At 45.0% G+C, this 7,306-nt stretch overlaps 1 long non-coding RNA gene across 1 annotated transcript; it reads right to left on the reverse strand.

Annotated features, from left to right (window-relative positions):
• Positions 1–5,053: 5,053 nt before the first annotated feature.
• Positions 5,054–7,292, reverse strand: LOC109294639. Its single transcript, XR_002096591.1, has 2 exons — positions 7,226–7,292; positions 5,054–6,974 (listed from the first exon to the last, which is right to left on the reverse strand). It is a non-coding gene; the product is annotated as an uncharacterized LOC109294639 (long non-coding RNA).
• Between the last annotated feature and the right edge of the window lie 14 nt (positions 7,293–7,306).

Here is a 7,306-nt window from a genome sequence, read left to right on the forward strand (position 1 = left end):
TCAGGAGAGGTCCTGGATGATTGGAAAAGGGCAAACATAGTACCCATATTAGAGAAAGGGAAAAAGGAGGATCCAGGGATCTACAGACTTGTCAGCCTCACTTCAGTTTTTGGAAAAATCATGAAGCAGATCCCCAAAGAATCCATTCCTAAGCACTTGGAGGAGAAGAAGAAGATCAGGAACAGTCAGCATGGATTCACCAAGGGCAAGTTATGCCTGACCAACCTGATTGCCTTCTATGAGGAGGTGACTGGCTCTGTGGATGTTAGAAGACTAGTGGATGTGATATACCTTAATTTTAGCAAGGCATTTGATACAGTCTCCCACAACATTCTTGCAAGCAAGCTAAGGAAGTATAGGTTGGATGAATGGACTTGTAAGGTGGATAGAAAACTGGCTGGAGCATTGGGCTCAGAGAGTAGTAATCAATGGCTTGATGTCTAGTTGGCAGCCGGTATCAAGTGGAGTGCCTCAGAGGTCAGTCCTGGAGCTGGTTTTGTTCTATGTCTTCATCAATGACCTGGAAGATGGCATAGAGTGCACTTTCAGCAAGTTTGCAGATGACACCAAGCTGTGGGGAGCAGTAGATATGTTGGAGAGTAGAGCTAGGATTGACAGTGACTTAGACAAATTGGAGGACTTGGCCAAAAGAAATCTCATGAGGTTCAACAAGGACAAGTGCAAAGTCCTGCACCTAGGACAGAACAATCCCATGCACCAGTACAGGTTGGGGGCTGACTGGCTGGGGAGCAGCTCTGCAGAAAAGGACCTGGGAGTTATAGTGGACACTAAGCTAAATGTGAGCCAACAGCGTGCCTTTGCTGCAACTATGGGGCAATCAAAGCTTTGTTGTGTGCCTTTGGGCCCCTGACTACATAAAGAATATGGACAAATTGGAGAGAGTCCAGTGGAGGGCAACAAAAATGGTGAGGGATCTGGGGGACATGACTTATGAGGAGAGGCTGAGGGAACTGGGCTTATTTAGTTTAGATAAGAGGATACTTAGGGGATTTGATAGCAGCTTTTGACTACCTGAAGTGGGGTTTGAAAGAGGATAGAGCTAGACCAGGGGTGGGTAATTATTTTGGGTGCAGGGCCATTTATTGAGTTTTGGCAAGCCATTGAGGGCTGCATGACAGGCAGCCCAGGGCAGAATAATATTAATTTTCAAATTGTTTAGGGGCCTCACAGGCCAGATAGAATGGCTTGGTGGGCCGCATCTGGCCCGCGGGCCGCATTTTGCCCACCCCTGAGCTAGACTGTTCTCAGTGGTGGCAGATAACAGAACAAGGAGCTATGGTCTCAAGGTGCAGCAAGGTCAGTTTAGGTTAGATATTAGGGAAAAAGTTCTTACTAGGAGGGTAGTAAAACACTGGAACGGGCTACCCAGAGAGGTGGTGGAATCTCCATCCTTCGAGGTTTTTAAGACCTGGCTAGACAAACCTTTGGCTGGTTCTGCTTTGAGCAGGGGGTTGGATTAGATGACCTCCTGAGGTCTCTTACAACCCTAATTTTGTATGATTCCATAATTCAAAGTATGTTATGGATCATGACGGTTTTTGTTTTAAATAAATAAGAAATATTTGCCTTATCTGCACTTACCTGCTGAGTTCTGAGGCTCTAGTTTGTACTTTAGTCAGACCTTCAAGCATTTCTCTGGAAGATGAAGGGCAGAAACTGACTTTGTAAAGAAATGAAAGTTGAGATTCTTACCTAATCACATGCTTGCTGCAGCTTTAAAAGAAACACCAACTATCAAAAGGCTCAGTACAGCACAATCCCAATGGACACTACCAAACCTGCTTGATTTATTCTGATATGTGACTGAAGAATCAGGCCCCAAATTTATGCATGTAAGTAGTCATTGTGCATTATTAAATGCCCCGTCTTGTTCTGTTCCATTGCATAGCTCTTATTAGGTTCCACTGTCCACCCAGTTGCCATAGCACTAGTTACAAAGGCATCCAGAGTGCAGGTACCCTGAAAGAAAAGAAACCTGGAGTGTGTATTTATTTAGGCTTTGTGCAGCTTTTCTTAATGAGATGGTGATTGTGATGGACTGTCTTGTAGGGGTGTGTGAAGTGGGCCCTATTCGATTCAGATTTGGCCTGAATCAGTGATTTGACTTGTTGATTCAGATCACTGTTCCTGATTTGATTCAGCTGAATCTGAATCTAAAGATTCGATGCTGATTTGGAGAATCAGCAATTCAGCCATAGACACAGCATTAAATGTTTTTCCTACATACCTCAAGGTACCAGGCATAGCTCGTGAATGCTGTGATGCTGGGGTGCCTGGAGCATCCCACAGGAGTGGGGGGCCCCCCACGTGCTCAGTGGTGAACCCGGAAGTGGAACAGAAGTACTTCCAGTCCACTTCCGGGTCCACTGGGGAGTGTGCTGGAGGCCCACACTTCCCTGTCTTGGCAATCAGCTGTGGGGGGACCCTGGGTGCCCCCACCCCGACCCACGAGGCACCAGTTGCTGAGCCAGGAAGGTGCAGGAAATGCTTCCTGGTGGACCTGGAAGTGGACCAGAAGTGCTACCAAGCATGCTGGGGAGCCCCCCCATGCTTCTGTGGGACACTCCATGTGTCCCAGCATCGCAGTGTTCACAAACCGTGCCTGGTATCTAGAGGTATATAGAAAAAACATTGAAAGCTGTCTCTATGTCTGAATCTCTGAACGTTTCCTAATCTCTCCAAATTGATTCAGAGTGTTCCGATTCGATTAGGAGAGATTAAAGGGTCCTCTGATTCGATTCAAATTCAGAGATTTGGCCACTGAATTGGGCTGTATCTCCACTGAATTGAATCAGAGAACGAAGCTTTGCACAGCCCTACTGTTTAGTCAGTCATTAAAGGCTAAAACATGTGGCTCAGACTCTTTCAAGCAAAGTAAAACATCAGACTTTTGCCACATTACATCCATCTCTACCATGACTTGCTTAACACTTGGGTTCCACTTTGCTACTAAGACATCTCCAGTTTTAATCACTGCTTTTTTTCCAGGCTGTGTCCGGACACAGACAGGTAATCTGCTTTGCCTATGTAGAAACAAAGTATATCTCCAGAAGTTCATTCTACTTTGCCTTGCAGGACCTCCATTCATTTCAGTAGGCAGAGATGGATCCTCTGTTGCCCAGGAAGAATTAAGCTCTTAGTTAGAATTGCTTAGTTTGAATTTTGCTCCCTTCTGACCAGTTAAGACATCTTAGCAGAACTTATGACCAGAGCAGGGAGACATCTGCAGGAGTGAACACATCTATCTAAAAGCCAGCACTGACTTCAATAACAAGGTCTTTCTCTATAAACAGTGTATTAGTTAGAGAATGTGTCCAGGCTATGCAAGACTTGAACCCACATCTCCTTTGTCCTAAGTACTATACTATGGGGCAATCAAAGCTGCAATCTCTTTCCCTCCTTTTTCCTTGGAGCTGGACAAGTCCCTTCCTTCATACCAGAGAGTCTTTTTCACTTACATGAATTTCTTTCTGTCCATGATCCTCCATTTTCTTCCTCCCCCCATGTATAGCCAGGAACCCTTCTTTCCCTGACCCCATACTCTATGCTTCTCCCTTAACCCACCCTAGCACATCCCCCTATTCTGCTGTCAAAGACAGAACACTAGGATAGACAGACGAGGAGTACAACATTTTGAGTAGTGATTTTGGTTGTTTCTGGAAGTTGGTCACTTAACTTCCAGACTAGATGAGTATCTTTGTAGTATTTCAGTATCTAAACTCTTGCTTTCCTAAATGTTTAAGCTCAGGAAACCATGAGAAAAATGTAAAAATGATACAATCCTTGATCTTCTCATGATATTATCATCAAGGAACTGAAATGCACACAGAAAAGACAGGCTCTTGTGTTGCTTAAATTATAACCAGTAGCCTAGATATTGAGACGGTAGGAGGCTTTGGACCGTGCTTCGGATCTGAAGTGCTGGCTTCTTTAGGCTTTCTGAACCGGTTTGGAAAAGCCTCGGAGCTGCCTCGGAGATCTGGCCATAGGGTATAATGGGGAATCAATGAAATATCTATAACTTTGTTTTTTGTCTGATTTGGATGAAACCTGGAGGGGTGTAACACATGCACGTGATATGAGTTTTGCTTTCAAGAACTTGGGGAACGGTTCCCCCCAAGCCCCTGCACTTAGCTTCTTGAAACATGGTGGGCAGCATGCTCTCAGCAAAGGCTACCATCCCTGCAAGTTTCATCCAAATCAGACAAAAAACAACAAAGTTATAGATATTTCATTGATTCCCCAATATACCCTATGGCTGGATATCTGAGCCGGATTGAAGCAGGAACCCAGTCCGGAGCTCCGGATTGGATTGCTGGCATCCAAAGTGGCCGGATCTGAAGCTGGATTGAATAGCTGCCTACTCCCACAGGCCTAATAGATATACTGTTGCTGGATCCATTGGGCCCCCTAGTGTTGTATAGTGTAACTACAAAGACTTGTCTGATTAGGAAATTAAAAATTCAAAGGTCACTTGCCAGTCTTTACAGATTGGACTCTTTACTGCATTTCGCATGCTTTGTCCTGTTCTGTGAAGAGCCTGAAAATAGTCAGTGCTGGCCATCTCAGAATTCCTTTGGGGAAAGTAAATTGTCTGTTGGAGTGGAGTCAGCATGTTTTGCTCGGGTGAGGAGGGATGGGGGATGTGGCCAGAGAGCACTGTGCTTAGGCATTATTTGTGACCACTGTAGGTTGGTGTATGTTGGAACAGCTGTTTGGCTCTTCTAATCTCTTGGGGCTGGGGCAGGTACATTTGTGCCTTGAGATTCAGGGAAGGTCCAGATGGCTTGGGGATAGGACCTTTCAGCTCTCTTGCATCAAATGGATCTTCACATAGAATAGAAAATAGGCTTATGGATGAAACATGCTTATATCCTGCTGAAATCTACAGTGGTTTTATGCAACCCAATAGAATTTGCCTTGTTCTGACTAACATGAACCTTATTGGCGAAGATGAAACTGTGAAGGGAAAAAAACTGAGAAACACTGGTTGGTGATCCTGAAAGGGTAAGAGAAGACACCAGAGTCTGAGTAGATTTCCCTCTTTTATTTTACAGGATTTTTATGTACAAGGCTACCTTCCTCCAAAACCTCAGCATCATGGTCAGTTCATAGCAAAAACTGCAGCTCATCTCTCAAAGCCTAGAAAAAAAACTCTACAACAGCTCAGTACAACACAGTGGACAAACTGAACAGGAACTAAAGAGGGGAAGGAAGGAAAAAAGGACAGAAGGATGGAAGGAAAGCTGAAACGAAGACAAAAAAAGCAGAAAAGAAAAAGAAAAGAACAGCCGCCCCCTTTATCTGAGTTGTTTTCAACTAAGAAATGCAAGTCAAATGTTGTGCTTCAGGAGTCATGATCACTACAAACTGAGTTCTTTTGGAGGGGGAAACACTGCCCTTGACTTGCTTTCCCTTTCCCCTTAACACCCCCATGTAAAAACTGTATAAGAAGTCAGGTTTTGAGCGTTGCAGTAGAAACCAGGAGGCCTGCCGAATACTGGTCTAGCAGATCTCTATGATTCTGTTTGTTTCACCTTTTGTTTTGGAGCTTGGTCAGGGAGAAGGCTTGGGCAGTTCTCTGAGGGCAAAGCACCAGATACGTATGAAGGGGTGTCCAGTTTGAGTGGTTGAAATTCTTGGCTCCACCAGTCTCAGAAACTAGAAACTAGGAACAAGCCCATGAAGGAGGGAAGCTGTGAAATCACAATAGCTGGACATGCGAAAGGTCTGCATTATAGAATGTTTCCCTTGAGAAAACTGCACTATGTCTGCTGCTATCCTTTGTTCTTAGGGTTGTGAGTAGGTCAAGAGTAGTTTGAATGTGGGGATCGGGTAGGGACAGAATACTCTAGTTCCCTCATGCCCAGCACTCTTGGCACTAATCTTTACAAATCTTTTACACATAGGTGAGTTACAACATCACTTGGACTCATCACAATACACTGCGATGTTGGATGCAGCCTTTGGTATAAGGAACGATTTCCTCCTTCTCCCACTCCCTGACCTGACCCAGGAAAACCAGAGTGAGGCTGGAGCAAGGGGACATGTGTGAACATTCTTCTATAGAGTATGGAGTTGTGCACTGAACACGGTATGGGTGTTGGGGTAGAGAGCAAGAGTTTGATCACATCCCTGAACTGTTTGACTTGTTGGTCCAGTAAAGGCTCTCACATTACCCACCTCACAAAGACTGTTTGCTTGCCTCGTCTTTATCTATAGTCAGTCACATGTCTAGGAGACCAGATGTCTAGGATACCTGAAGATTGAAGGTGCTTTGCTTATCTTGCTCAAAATCACTTGTTCTTCTGTACATGGCTTCCTTTCTTTCTCTTTTCATGCAGTTTCTAAGAGCCCAGCACACAGCAAGAGGCACGCTACACATTCCCTTACACATGGAAGTGACTGTGCACCCAAGGTGACTGTGACAGGATGAAAACCAAACAAGGAATGGGAAGCTCCTTGCATGCCCCATTCATGAACGTGATCATACGTTTGAAACCATAGATTGTTCAGAGCAGGAGAGTCTTTTCCCCCAGTTAACAAACGTACTGGTCCTGTGTATCACAGGAGCAAACATCTTTGCTCTCTTATTTTTCTTTCTCCTACCCCTAAGAAAAGCTCTAAAATGTCCCTGATTTGTTTGTTAATGCAGCCTCTGTCAGCATCTTGGCCAGTGAGGATCATGGTGTGTGTGTGGGGTTTGTCTGCTATCCATGCTGGCAGTAGGGCTCTGAATCCATTGGAGAGAGGAGTGGGGATCCATTTGGATGACTGGTTTTCTGTCTTTGCTTTACAGGTGGGTTGAAGATGTCAGTCTGTTTCTCCTTTTGAATGTCAGGCAGAGATGACAGCAGCCCTGCATTTTATGCTCATCTGGCTCAACATGCCATTACAGGGTTTAGCCTTGTCCTTCCCTCACACCACTGCTCACTCCTGTTCTGAATGGGCTACTAGGAGAGAGGAAGGAAAGAAAAAGTGTCACTTTCCTTGAACCTCAAGCAGGTGGCTTAGGAGATGGTACTAAGGGTAAACCCAAGGCCCAGCTGAAAAGTCAGGTGTAGTGTTGGGAAAATTCACAAGGCTTGTAGAAAAGAGCCTCTCCCAGAGCAGTTAAAAGCACATAGAGCCTGCGAACTTTTGCACAGAATCCATCAGGCAACTGTTTGGGACTTGAGTGGCATGTGAGCTGTGCTAGTTGTACCTGGTTACTGTAGGCTGGCATCCTCGACATCTGTGTAGTGACTGTTCTCCTGGAGGGGAAAAGAAACAAACAAAAAAAACC

Source organism: Gavialis gangeticus, unplaced genomic scaffold, assembly GCF_001723915.1.
Source record: "Gavialis gangeticus isolate Ggan-Ray unplaced genomic scaffold, GavGan_comp1, whole genome shotgun sequence".
NCBI lineage: Eukaryota > Metazoa > Chordata > Crocodylia > Gavialidae > Gavialis > Gavialis gangeticus.